Below are 15,073 nucleotides of genomic sequence, written 5' to 3'. Positions count from 1 at the left end.
GTCCAACAGCAAGCCCTGCAACATGCACTATAACAATAAAGGGATATTACAGGCATTCTTCAATCTTGCGCGTCAAATAGACGACTGACACGGCTTCCTTTCACTTCCTCTGTTATTACTTTCCCTCCATCCACACACCAACTATCTGCTGTTCTTTCCTCTCCATCTGTCCATCACTGTCCATGTTACACCATTTGATGTCCTTGCACCCATCCATCACTCTTTCAGTCCCTTTCATTGAATCTCTTTTCCTCTGCTTGTTGACACCACCCTCCTGTCTGTCTGTCTCTGCAGGGATGGCATTCTTTGCCTCATGTTTAATGTCATGATGATGCTATTACAGATGCAGGCATTTCCACAACCGATTTGGCTTCTTGGGTCACTTCACAGCTACTTATGTTTTTGCCGCACACTTTCACGACTTGCATGTTTCAGGGGGGCAAAAATGAAAAAAAAGTGGGCTTTACAGGTTGCTGTAAGACAGGGATTTAGAGTTGATGTATTAACTTTTATAGAAAGAGAGAGGAAAAGAGCCCGCTGGAAGCAGCAAAAAACATCCGCTCCATAATGGTCATGAAGGATCAATATTGCATGGAGACAAAGTGCTGCTAAACAGTGTGGTTTCTGTTAATTAGCACTTCTCTAATGATCCCTCTCTCTTTTTTTTTACCTCTCCTTTCCCCTCTCCTTTGCTTTCTGTATTTCCCTCCCACTCTCGCACTTTATTGCTTCCTTCCATTATAACCCTTTCTTTCTTTTGCTTCATCACTTGTTCACTGCTCTCAGTCAGTGGATTCTGTCCTCCTCACCAATGTTCTGTCTGAGCAGAGAAAACAATGCGAGAGGAGGTATCCGAGTTCTTTTCATAAGCATGATAAATATCCCGCGCCTGTGTTTGCGGCTGATGGCTCTCAAGGATGAGATTTAATGAACCTCTCATCCAACTCTGATTATTTTCTAATTAAAGGAGTGAGTGATGGGGGCAATGAGCAAATTCATGAATTCATGTTTATAACTGCGGGGGGTGGGGGGATAAAACAACAAACTAAACTGGTAAAAAACTGGTAATGACAGACGTAGAGACAGAACTCGTTTTCAGTCGAGCCGTGTTTACTGCACTCTCCTGGGAGTGAGGTCATTTGGCACAAAGATATATTTGCAAAACTTAAATAAATCAAATTATCTTTATGATGTGTGAATGTGTATGGTGTAAATATTAAAGTGTTTAAAGTTTCAATAGGTGCATTAATCATGCCAGATTTGCCTGGTTACAAATAATATATCTGAAAGCATAATTAACATTATGCTGAGCAATAGGTACACAAGTCAGAGATTTTACTACAATTTATGTACCTCACTCTTTGCTACTTGCTGAGCACAAATCTGATACTAAAATCTTCTACCGTAAAGACTACAATATAACATGCATAAACACCAAGCGTTACTAGCCCACTAGACTGTATGGCTTACAACCTAACACATATAATGTTAATGCCTGATGATAAAATGTGGCACTGGTAGATAGCAAGCAAGCCAACAGCATTTGCATTATCGTTTGTGGTACCAACTGTTTACAGATTTAAGCCAATAAACAAACTGTTGACTTCTATCCAACAACAAATAGTCGATGTGAAAGATACATATTTTTGAACAATACTTTGGTGTGTACTGTGGTAGTAATTCACAAGTTTAAAATGTGTTTGTGGTCCTGCACCTTCAACTACGTCAGCAAAATGGCTTCAACTGAGTGTGAGAAGTGTCCAAAATTTCACAATCATAGTGCACTGCATTTTGCCACACTTCTAATTATGAAGGCATTTATGCACTCAAAATGGCAACCATAAGTACAGAAGTATCTGATTTGAGACACAGCATAAGAGTCCACAGCCACACTAAAGCTCTGTTAGCTTTTTAGTTAAATGCCAATGTCAGTAGGCTAATATTTGCACAATGACAATGCTAACATGCCATTGTTGCATAGGCATATGTGTACATTGTGACCATTTTGATACTACATGAAGAATTAAGGGATCACCAAAGGTAGTACAATTTCATGGCAATCCTATTTATCATTATTATTCAATAGTTATTTCAGTCCTTACCAAGAGGGTGGATGACCAACTGACAGACAAACATTGTCATGACACCTTTGGGCATTTTAGACTTGATAACTTATAACTAATCTGCATGTCTTTGGACTGTGGAAGGAATCGTAGAAACTCTCTACAGAAGGTTGGTTGATTTTGGATTTGAACACTGCAAAAAGACAGTGCTAACCACTGCATCGGCCCACATTTAATACAAAATAAGAACATGCTGCCCTTTAGTTTCACTTTAATTGTCCAAACTCTTTCCTGTCCCATTTTAATTTCTTTATTCCATTACGTCATGATTTGAGAGCTATTGTCCAATGGCTTTAGTGACGGTACACGCATACATAATCAATTCAAAGTGCCCAATAACAGAGCAGTAAGCAACTTGCCCAGATTCCAAATGCCTGCTTGTTGCAGCCTGCAATACCATTAACCAGGCACCAAAGCCACTCTAACGTGATTACCTACCTGAGTTGAATGTTCATGATTTCACAGGACTCTCTCTGCTTTACTGAGATCAGTGTATGTGTCACTGTGCGTGTGGGTGACTGCAGTCAAGAGTAACAGTTTGTTTGCAGTTTGTGTTGATGTGTGTGATTATGTGTTCAGGGTTGAAAGTGAAGGATTACACTTCAGAAGTGCAGCTGCATAGTGCTCGAACTCCTGAGATCAGATGTAGAGCAGAGGGTCAATGACAGATAGAGGAGATGATGAGATGGAGGAAAGGCAAGACAGAGGTAGACAGACTTGCGGCGCTGCCGAAAGGAGGAAGCAAGAGACCAAGTTGGCAGAGGAGTCGCTGTCCTGGAGTGAATTAATGCTCCATTGCTCCCATTCTCCATCTACTTCTTCCTCCACCCCATACACCTTACTTGTCTGCATTCTAATTTTAAATGTTTGTTTTACCGCATCACTCTCAAAGAATTACAAATGGTGTGCTTTAAAAGCAGTCGGGAAGACGATGAGGTAAGGAGAAAAAGATGGGGGGGAGACGAGAAGTTAGATTGGTGAGATGAGGAGGGGGGTGAGACAGAACAGAAATGGATCAGGCCATAACTGATTAGATATTCTGTTCACAAGAGCAGTAGCAGCAGGAGCAGCAATAGCAATGGGACATCACGACTCAGCACGGAGAGATGCTGATGTTACCTTCACATTGCCTAAATGTCCAGGGCTCTTGAGCCTCATATGAAAACACATACGTAATGCTAGAAAACTGTCCCAGTCATATTTGGAGAAAAAAAAATCATGCAAAAGGATGTAGTTTGAGGCAAGATTAGTGGTTTGATAAGTGGTGTATTAAAAGTGCATGAAATGTGCCAAAACGTAAAAGGGAGGCAATTGCATGTGGTGAGATGCTATTCCTGAATGCCCTTGTATGTATTTTGGCCCTGATGTTGTTGTGTCATGTCTCCATGCTGATGCAGCATGTTTAAAGATGGATGTGTGTGTTTGTGTGTCTATGCTGAGGCAGCGTATCCACAGATGGATGTAGAAGTGGTGGCCTCTCTGAGGACAGACATTTAGAGGAGACTTTTCAAGGGAGGACTTGCTCATGAATTGAGCCAGACAAAGTTAATAGCTTCTGGCTGTGTATTCACTGCTTACTTCATGGCAATGTGCTAATAAAAGCCTCCTTTCATAATGTCCTGCGTAGGCTGAGCTATGTGAGTAATCAGATATGGTATATCCTATTTAGTTTGGCCCAAAATATGTATTCTATAAATGGATCTGCAGAGTGCTAGATGATAACAGTTCGATGGAGCACACCCTCTTCCCAGGACTAATGTTTTTGAGCATCTCTTACACCACTAACAACACTTTACAAAAACAGCTCAGGGGATACTCTTGTACATGCACAGGCACTTGAAAGGCACACTTTTCAATACAAAATAGATAAAGGGTTTAACTAAAAATAACTTCAAGTATGGAACCTACTGTCACTCCTAAATTTACTGACAGTTTGTTTTAAAGTCAAACTGAACTTGTTGTTGTGAGGAAATCTGTTTGTATCATTTATGTTTATACTGACTTGTGTGCTCAATTGGTCAAATCTTTACTTGTGTTTCAATTTTAACCCATTTTCGATTAACAGTGAACACCAGGAATCAAACCTAATCATTTTACATTGTTAACATTCTGTTTACGTCATTAACATTTGTAAACATTGAAGTAAATCCTGACCATAGTATACAGTATTACATGTTGTGAAACACATCCTAATTGCCCTTTTATATATCAAATGTTTTATAGGCCTAGTGCATCTTGCAATTTAAGATTAGTGTTAGAAAACTGATTGACCTTTAAGACTATGCACTTTTTTTAAGTGGCATAAGCAATCCACTTTTGTGTTTCCCCCACAATACTGGCATTTCATTTGGGTAAAAGAAAGCACCTTAATGGGATCCGTATTTGCTGTTGGAGTTGAGATATTTGAATTTTTGTTAGAAGGAGAAATGCTGGCTCTGTTAACTCCTAAAATGTAGCAGGATCAAGGATAAATGTAATTTCACTTTTTAAACTTTGTTTAAAAAATGACTAATAAATCTACCTTCTACCTTCTTAAAATCACATTCACTCTAGGCTGACTTCATCTGACTTCATCCCATGTACAGAGGCTGTGTCATCATTGCAGTGGCCCTGGGTTTGAATCCAGCCTTGGCCCTTTGCTGCATGTCTCCCCTCTCTTTCTCCCCCTTTCATGAAAAGAAAAGAAAATATATTTTTCTTTCTCAGGCCTGCTGTTAACCTGAGCCAGCACTGTTCAAGTGCAAAAGTATGCTTTTTAATAAATGGTCCTCTAAGTGCATACAATTGATCATAGTCCCCACATTGTAGTGTGAACAGAAACAAACTGTGGTATTGGAGTGCAATGAAGTTACGACTGCTCAGATACAACAATCTTAATCCTGTGGATGCACGATTTTCATGTGTAAACAGCTTCTTTTTTTTTTTAAAGCTCTAACCATATCAGTGCTGAAACAGTCTAAACTCAGATGCCCTTGGTGACCCCTGCAGACCAAGGTCTGATGATGCACAATAAGGACAAGGAAGCACTGTCCATCCTGGAGGTGTGATTCATCTCGTTCTAAAGGGTAACCAAAAAAAAACGAAGCCAGAGACAAACAAGTGTCTCCCCAAAATACGATGTAAAGTGATAAAGAAAAAAAGATTTTAAAAAAATCATTGTGTGTGAAATGGAAATGAAAGTGTCTCAGATGGCTGAGAAAAAATAAGTGGGGGCGGGTGTCTGGGGGGGGGGGTTGTAGGATGGGTTGAGTAGAGACAGATTAACAGAGGTAATGAGAGGAGAGGATGAGAGTGGAGAGCATGACAGTAGAATACAGATGCGGTGCAGATTAACACTGTTAGAGTACGTTTCCCTTTCAAAGAGTTCTTATCCAATATACTGCATCCCTCTCTGCACTGCACACTCACTCACACACACACACACACACACACACACATACTCACACCTCTGTTTTCTACTGGGCTCTCATCTCAATACATATTGCCTTACCTATTCTCCTGTTATCTGCTCTCTTTGCTTACCTCTCTCTCTCACTCTTGCACTTACACTCTACATTTGTTGTGTCTTTTCAAGGACCCTCAAGTAGCCTGTATATGTAGGTCACAATACATTCCTTAGCTCATCTTTGAGTGGCCATGTCTGTGCAATATGGAAATGTATGTCTGATTGTGTGTGTGAGTGTGTGTATGTGAGTTGTACTCTCTCAAATTGAGCCTATAATTATTGATCTACAACAGGGAAAAAGGATTGCTACTTGTAGTGATAAGGGATGAACATAAACATAAATGTATATCATGAACATAGTTTTGAACATAGTGCACAAAGTCAAACTCTGGGGTTTATGACACAAACTGTACAATTAATTAGTTCATGGAGTTTACAAAAGCTGCAGAGTTGTTGTTTTGGTTTTTTTTTTTCTTTTTTTAAATAATTTGAACATTACACAACTTATATTAACCATTTAGGTACTTTGGGGATTTTTGAACAAATATAAAAAAGACTTTACCTTTTTTAATTACTCTCCATTAATGCCCCAGATGGTATGTCTAACTACCTATTTTTTAATCATGTATACCTAACCTTTAACTACCTTTTGAAATATTAAAATAGGTTTCTACCTTAAACCTTTTTTTGACATCTCTAAAAGTTTGGCTTCTTACACATCTATAAGAAAACTCACTGGTACTGGCTCCACTTTATAACAGCCATAATACCCTTGAACAGGCTCTTTAAAGTGATTATGGGGACATAATACACAACAGCTTCACCATAATGACACTAAGGAATGTCCCATGTTATTGCAATAATAAGTACACAAATTCTCAAGGACATCACAAGCAAGATCTCCACCTTTGGGATTATGTTGTGCACAATGACACCCAAAACATTGTGTGACTTTAATATACATACAGAGCACCACATTTTCCTTAAGCCCATGAAATTTCTCCATTTGACTTCTAACAATAAGACCTGTCATGATCCTGGATTCTTGTTTGTAGTCTAGTAATTCTGATGACTCCTGGGTTTGGGCTTTTCTGTTTGTTGTGCTTTTCCTTGTTTCATGTTAATCATTTATGTTTAGTCTGTTTCCTGTTTTATTTTGTAAGTTTACTCTTCATGTGTATTGTTTCATTTTACTTCCTGCCTTTGTGTGCTTTCCTGCCTTAGTGATTGTCTGCCCTGCCCTAATTTGTTTAACCTGTTGTTCACCCTGCTGTCACCTGTTCCTCGTTATCACCCTGCACTCCTTGTGCTGTATTTAGTCCTTGTGCTCCCTCTCGTTTTGTGCTTAAATATGCAAATGAGACATTATCTAATTAAATATAAACTTACTGCATTAACCCCCAGAACAGAAATTTAGACTAAAATTAACTCCTCAGTGTGTATCTCGCACATTTTCCTTCCACTAGTCTAAAAGAAGACCATCCATGTTATGGAGGAAAAATAGTCCAAAATCTCATAATCAACCAGTGCATGAAAAAGAAAAATGTTTCCATGGCTGTGGAGTGTCTAACAGTGCCCAATAAACTAGAGCAGACCAGCATCTTTGACGTCAAAGTGACTAAGTGTTTTGCTAAATAGCCAAGAAGCCTGAAACAGCATCTCTCTAGTCAACTGTACAATGTCCAGTTTGCTGATCCAGTCCTCACATGACTCCTTTAAGTGGAGTGTGAAATTAACAACCCTGGAGCACCGAATATAAGGCAAGTTTGTCTTCAGTTAATAACAGTCAGGTGTCACAATGGCCAGAAAACTTTTGAGACTAAAACATTTTAGTACCTCAGCTATAAAAGTGACTGCTCTTTGTTCCTTGGGATTTTGCTCTTTGTTGATTTTTTATTTTTATTTTTTTGTTCTGACAACCAAACACTTTCTCTAACAATGAGCCAGTCAAATTAAATCAAACCAATGTCTCTCTACCATACACATTCTTTATGAGCTGTTTCTTTCACTGGCTTTAAACAAAGAGGTAAAATTGAGAGGTCGTACTTACCCTTCTGTCTGGTTGGGTAATTAGCATAAATTAACAGTTTATTGTCAACAATACATTAATAATTGTCAAAACAAGGCAATATGTAATCACTGACAGACTGGTGAGAATGTGGCACACTGTATTTACTGCAGTTGCTAACTTCTGAACACTGAATGCTACAAGCCAAAATACTTGTGATTTTGTGTAAATCCCTCAGTGTTAGACAGACTGCTGTATTGACTCTAATTTGTGTAACTACATTTACTCAGCTGTCCCCCAACTGTCCGATAATAAAGTGCTCCTTTTACAAATAATATATCGGCTGTCAAAGGCTTCCATTGTACAAGAAAGAGAGTAAGAGTGCTAGATTAGTATGATACAACAAATGCTTTCAGCAGCTTTTCATACTGATCCTACACACATCACATACATCATGGCATGTGGAGGTTGCAGATTCAAGCAGGTGTGGTCCAACTTCCTTATTATTAATCCATAGATTATCCATAGATATAGAGTTTCCACTTTTCCTCATTTCTTTCATTTCAGTATGAAACATGTCTGTTAATATTTTTGCTGATTACCAGCTCCAATGTAAAAGTATCATGGGACTCCTACATAAGAAAAAGAAACTCAGAAATTCATGCAACATATTTTCCTCTCAAACTGCCCAGCTTAAAAGGTCCTGACACCAAGCCAATGGTCAGTCACGGTCTATCGCCCTAGTTTTTGCAGTGTGTCCCATGCTGTTGGCACTAGTCTGCCCTTGTTGTCTTTTTTCAGCCGATTCAGCATGCTGAATTGGTGTCGGATATGGCAGAGCCCATTGGTGAATGAAAACACTCTGATTAGCAGTTCAGCTCAGTGCATGAGAAGATGAAGGAAGTAAGGAAAGCAAACAAACAGCTAAAATCAAGAGGGTGTGAGATGCGTGTTTTGATTTGTCAGTTCTCCAGTTTCCTTTTTTTTTTAACAAAAACAGATACATCTCCTCTCATGCAAGAACAGAATGTATGTGCTAGTTGGCTGCTGGCTTTGGTCTTCACAGTGTGTTGTTCAAGTGAAACTTTTTGGCCAAGACACAGGGTATGTGAGGCGTTGCAAAAGTCAGCCTCCGTCGACGCTAGTTCTTTGATGTTGGTTTGATTTGTCTGGGCCTTAACAGACAAAACAACAGGGGGTGAGAGAGAAAATACATCTAGAGTATATTGGCTTTTAATAATCACTTATTCCAATGAACATAAAGTAAACACTATTTATATACATGACGACTTTGAAGTTTTTCATGTAATGTTGTTTTCTTTGAAGCAAGTAAATTGGTTATTCCTGAGTGGGCTTGTTAGACGACATGTTAACACTAAGAAAATTTAGGTCTAAATTATAATTAGCACAAAAATAGAAATCTGTGTACATAACAAAAACAGCAATTACATCAACCACTCCCCAAAACTAAAACCAAATTCTTTCTATGTTTTCCTGATATAATATATTCCCAATAGAAAACAAAAACAAATAAGAACGTATATGTAAAACATTAACAATGAACCCTTTTGGTAGTTTAGGGGAGTTCTAGGGATTTTCACCAACTCAATAGTTTACCTAATATGTTAATACCAAAAGCTCTTATTTTTCTTTTCATGCAGCTGCTTATGAAAGTTACAGTCGATTCCAATAATGGCAAGAATTTCCAGCAGAGAAGAAATATTCAGTGTCAATAGAAAGGATGAGAATCTTAATGAGAAGGAATTACATGGAAAGTAAACCTACTGAGACAATTTCAGCATGGTCATCAGTAGCCAGTCCATCATACTGTAGTGGAGCTCCTGCAACTCTCTGCCTCACTCTCACCTGTTTCCCATCATAGCCCCAACGGTGAGTTTATTGTATTTCGTCAGCCTAAATATCCCCAGAATTGTTTTTTATCCACTTGCAGTGAAACCAGCTTTGTATCCAGCTCCTAATAGCAACAAGCTGCTGAATTCCTGTGGTAGGAGCCAAAAGAAGAAGCAAATACCTTTTTTCTTGCTCTAATCATAGACAGTTGTCAGACAAGTCCAAAATTGGTTATTTCTCTGTCTTCAAAAACTGTCTGACTATTTAGCCATATGAGTATTTTCTTAGCTGGCACCTCCCTGGCTTAAGTTTTCACACATTCATGTCTAAACACACCTGTAGAAGGAAAACATTTATAATTCAACCAATGCAGTCATTCTTCTGCTGAGGACAGTCACCACTCAGCCTTATAGCAAACATTTTAATGCTATAGACTACGGAAGTAGTTGTTTTAATACTGCTGTCATATTGTGGATTGAACCCATTCACTTCCATCAATGAAAATAACCACAATGTTTAAATGTATTCCTTCCATTACTAATTTAGTAAATATACACATTGTGAACGGAGTTGTATCCATACAGTTTAATAATGGCTTTGTCAGGTTACTTCTCTCTGTTACTGTCTGTCACAGGTTTTCTGTAATGTCAGCCAATCCTACCAAGTCCTGTTCGACCCTATCACTCTATCCTCTGTCACACCACCCATTCAAAGTGTCTTTACACAACATTCACCACTGAAGGCCTAATTGAACTAGAAAGGATAACTGACGTGCCTCATATGATTCTCCTATTCACAGCAGACATGACATTTGAAATGACCAAACCATTTTATGCAGGCTGTTCTCATAAACAACAAATGCACATGCGGTGGGAGGAAGCAGCACGGTCCCTATGTTGACACAACCGTGCAGACTGTCATGATAGTTGGGATTAGGCACCAAAGTCACAGATGGTTAGGTTTAGGCAAAAGAGTCACATGGTAAGGTGTAGAAAATAATACATACGCACAAAACCACATGGGAAACAAACTCCAAACTTCCACGAAACTTGGTTATTTGTGGGACCTATCTACCTCCCCACCTGCCCGCGCTGGCGCTCCTCATTATGTGGTTACCGGCAGCATTATTATCTGACCTGTCCTTCAGCATTTCAGGCGCACGCGACTGGTTCCGTCTAGCAGCGCTGTCAGGTGACGCCGCCCGTGAGCATTGCACATGGAGGCGTGTCCATCAGCGAATGATCACAATGCCAAGGGTTCTGTCCAACCACATTATAGTCCGATATGCCCGTGCCCGTTTCATGTGGACGTGGAAGGTGGCTTTTGGTGTCACACTTATATGCCGCAGAACGGCGCTATTTGATGATTTCAGAATGAGACAGGGTTGATGGGTCACAAAACCACTTACTTTCCAAGGGGACTTTCTCACGGAGGGGAATGTTTAGAACTGGGTGGACTTTGAGTCATTTTAAGGTACGTCCACCATGTTTCTTTTTTTACACCTAACCACAGCAACTTTACTTGCCTACACCAGACATCTGTAACTTTATGTCTAGGATGAAAGATCATTCCTGGGGTACTAATTCATAGGACATCACATCATTTCGTTGGATATCATACAAACTGTTCTATGAGGATACAATGTAGGCAGGCATAAGTTTGTAACCAGCAATCTCATTATGTTTTTTTGTTTTTTTCTTCCAGGTCGGTGAAAGTCAAATAAAGCACAGCCAATCAACCTATATTATATTAATTAATTGCTGCTGTTTGGTTTATGAAGCAATTGAAGGTTTATGTCTAGTAGATGTCAATAAACATTCACAAAAACAAAGGTGATGTCTTATTTGTACATAAGAATCTATACTAGTATTTTTTTTATTTTCTTAGGATTTGACATGTGACAATACCACAGTTCCAAATATCTATAGACAGTGGTAGTTGTTTTCATTCAGTGTTGCAGAACTACAACGGTTTTTAAAGCTTTGAGCTGAGCTATCCTCCGCTGTTGCCCAAAACCGATGTGCGCTCTAGCTGCATCTCCACCTCTGTGTCTCTTCATCTCTACTCTCTGCCTCACTGACTTTGGTTGCTGGGTCCTCATTTGATGCTCCAAAATTGAAACAAGGTCAGAGAAGAGATGTCAAAGCAGCTCGATGCACCTCATAATGCTTTTGGTGCGAGTGCAGACATTTAGAACAGCAGTTGTACTTAAGAATGTCGGTATCTGATGTTTTTAGTGCGTTTGGGCCTTGACAAATACCATTTTTAAGATAACACTGAATGACTGAATGAAGGTAAGAAAATAAAGACTTAACAAGCTTACAAAGAAATATCTTGCCAAACAGCAAGATCAGTACTGATTGTATGCATCTTACTTGTATCCTATGTACTTTTGTTTTTTCTTTTTATTATTTTAGATCCTTATTATTGATGAATTTATCGTTGTCCTTGATGAATTTATCTCTTTTCTTTCATGAATTTATCTGTTTAGTCTGCTTCCCATTTTATTGCTTCATTGTCACTTTAGGTGTTTTTCTTTTTGTTGCTATGTCTAATTGTACTACTTCAACTACTATATATAAATATATTTTTTCTTTTCATTTAGTTATTAGTCTAGTATCTTGATTATTTTATATCATAAGTTATTTGACCTCCATGTCTGTAACAATTAACATCTACATGAAGATCAGCTGGTAAGAAAATGTGGCTGAAGAAATAGAGGAGATACAGAACAAAGTGTTTTTATAAATCTGAGGAAGATTGTTTCATTTAAATGAGAGAGATGGAAGAAGCAAGAGAGAGCAATCCTTGTATTCCTCTAGCCACAGGCCTCCCTTCCTTTGCCGGCCTGCATTTCAACAGGAATTACGGCTGGGTGGTATGCCAAATTGTCGTGGAGTGCGAAGCCACGTGTAAAGACCATCTATCCCTTTACTCCCTTTTTTCTCCCTACATCCTCCTGCCTGTCCTTCCCTATCCTTTTGCACCTCTCTCCATGCCAAGCTATGTATTATGAATTCATCTGCAGATAAAGTAGATCTATCATTCTGTCATGGAGGAAGGGAGGGGAGGTAGACTGTGGAATGCCCTGGCACTGAGGGGAAGGGAAGGGCGCTGAGCATAGTGCTACGCTTCCTCGCACATTCCCTGCTGCGCCTGCTCTCACCCTCTCCAGCTCAGTCTACACGTCTGTTTTCACAATCCATGCAAGGCCCCCACAGCCCCCTTCCTTTTCCACTCCTATCTTACCTATACCAACCAAAACCATTGGGGGTCCAACCAAGCAGCCCAGAGCTATAATAACACAGCGCCTTGCTTAACAAGGAACCCCCCCTCCTCCTGGTTATAAACCAAGGTAAGCCGTGGCCTGGACTGGCTTGACTGACTTCCAGCTCTGATCTCCAGTTACACTGAATCACACCCTGCTTGCCAATCAGATAGGAGACAAATTACAGGACATGTGCATAACACGGCAGACAGAACTCGAGGATCCAGAATAATTGTGCTCACTTGAGCCAAAACACCCAGATTGACTTAACTGATATCACCGTATCCAACAGATTTCCAGCATCTGGAATAATAAGGCAGCAGGCTCATGCCACAGAGTGAGTGTTTGTATGTATGTATGTTGTGTATGTGACCTTTATTCTGCATATGTACAGTACATACACATACTTGTCTTCATATACAATAAACTACTGTATATCACAGAACGCCAGTGTTTATGTTTGGCTCTCAGCCATGACACATGCTGCCACAGCTGACCCTTTACACACTCTCCCACTGTTGTGGTAAATTAAAAGTGTGACCAGTATTCCCAGTGTATGGGCGTCCTCATCTGCGAACTGCATACCGTACGTTTATGACTGAATGAATAAAGTGTGGTTTATAGAGTACTCCAAGAATGAGTCCTAAAACCTGGAAATTAGTTAGGATTGAGGCTTGAGGTCAATGGGTTCTTCTGAATAAGCTTTTGATTAGATGCCTGAAATAAGGGTCTGTGGTTAACACAAGATTAAGAAGCTTTTATGCTTTGTTCTACGACATAAAATACTTCAGTAAATACCCCACTCATGAACTTTGTAGCCTTTATGTCTCTTAAAAAATTTAAAAAAAGAAAAAAAAAATGAAACTACATCGTCTACTACACGTCATCATGCCGTGCCTCACCGAACACTGCTTTACAGCCTTGCTGTGATGGTGATGTTAAGTCGTGTGACCGTAGTGTAGTTTATTTAGCTAAATACCAGCTGTATATATGTGGCAATTGCATTCAGGCTCCAAAAATCCTAATAGTTGTGTGTAATTTATTAAGACTATTTTGCTGAACAAAATTTGTAGGTATCAAAAACATTTGTTTGCTACAGAGTTTATTCTCTGCCATAATCCAAAATCCAATGGAAAAATCCCATAGACTTTTCGACAAGGGAAGCAGGGCAAAGCTAACTTCCACATCAGCCTACAGAAAAACATAATCCCATAATGTCATCAACGGCAAAAACATTTGGAGAGAAAGTAGCTATGATGGTATTTGTTTGTTTTTTTATCAACTTGTGGGTGACATGATTTTTTAAAATGTTGTGACAGAATGACTGGCGAAACAAAAATGAACTCATACTATAAATTATTATTGAAGCTTTTATCTAAACTCAAGTACTTTGGTTACAGTCTATTGACATTATAGACTTTCTAATCAGCTGTGCTTTCATGCATCAGGAAAACATTTCTCACCACAATAAATATGCAGCGTTCTGTAATGAACCCTATACAATCCTCTTTTTTTTCCGTAACTTCCAAACCGGTTAATTCCTCTTTTCCTCTGTCTTTCCATCATCTCTCCTGTTTGAACCCCCCCCCCACCCCCCCCCCCCCTGACCGAGAGTGAGAGGAGCTGCATAGTGGGAGTGTGTTGTCCCAGTGCCAGGGCAAAAATAGACAGTAAATTACAGAGCCTTCTGAGAACACCCCACTGTGCTTCATGACCTCAAAATAACACATACAGACATACACTCGCAAACTCACATACAAACATGAAATACACAGTGTGCTGCCCTACTTCTATATTTCCCATCCAGCCTGTTGATGTGATGATCACATAGAAACTTCTGTGATGTGCCAACTGACAGTCCTGCAATAAAGTTATGTGCCAGCTAAGGAAACTCTGAGTCTGATTCACAGATGTTAATGCAATTACGGCCTCCTCTCAGTTTACCAGGACACACACACACTCTAAAAAATATTTATACACATATGTGTTGATCCTCTTGCCATGGCTTAACCATTTGAAACCTGAGCAAATTGGCTTATTGTTTTCTGAAAAAAAAATGGAAAAAGGTCATTGAGAAGTTATGAGTTAAAAGAAAATAACCTAAAATTTAGCATTAAAAAAAAAGAAAAAACTAACCCTAACCCTATGCACAATTCCTGACTACGCCCTAACATGAAAAGGTAAAGACCAGAAAAAAAATCCATTAATAAATAGATACAATAGTTAATAATAACAACACTAAGTATAAATATACATTTTTCTAGACCTTTTCCCCTATTTTTTTATTATTATTAATATATGTATTGTTTAATACTATTTTAAATTATCTCCTAATAATCTTTATCTTTCTCTCTCTCCCTTAAAAATATTTTTTAGGC

At 39.0% G+C, this 15,073-nt stretch overlaps 1 protein-coding gene across 7 annotated transcripts in view; it reads right to left on the bottom strand.

Moving 5' to 3' along the window:
• LOC121942974 (muscleblind-like protein 1) overlaps nt 1–15,073 on the bottom strand; it is a 74,764-nt gene that overhangs the window by 32,185 nt on the left and 27,506 nt on the right. The window lies entirely within an intron of this gene.

This window comes from Plectropomus leopardus, chromosome 5 (genome assembly GCF_008729295.1).
Source record: "Plectropomus leopardus isolate mb chromosome 5, YSFRI_Pleo_2.0, whole genome shotgun sequence".
NCBI classification, from domain to species: domain Eukaryota; kingdom Metazoa; phylum Chordata; class Actinopteri; order Perciformes; family Serranidae; genus Plectropomus; species Plectropomus leopardus.
This window is presented reverse-complemented; position numbering and strand designations above follow the sequence as displayed.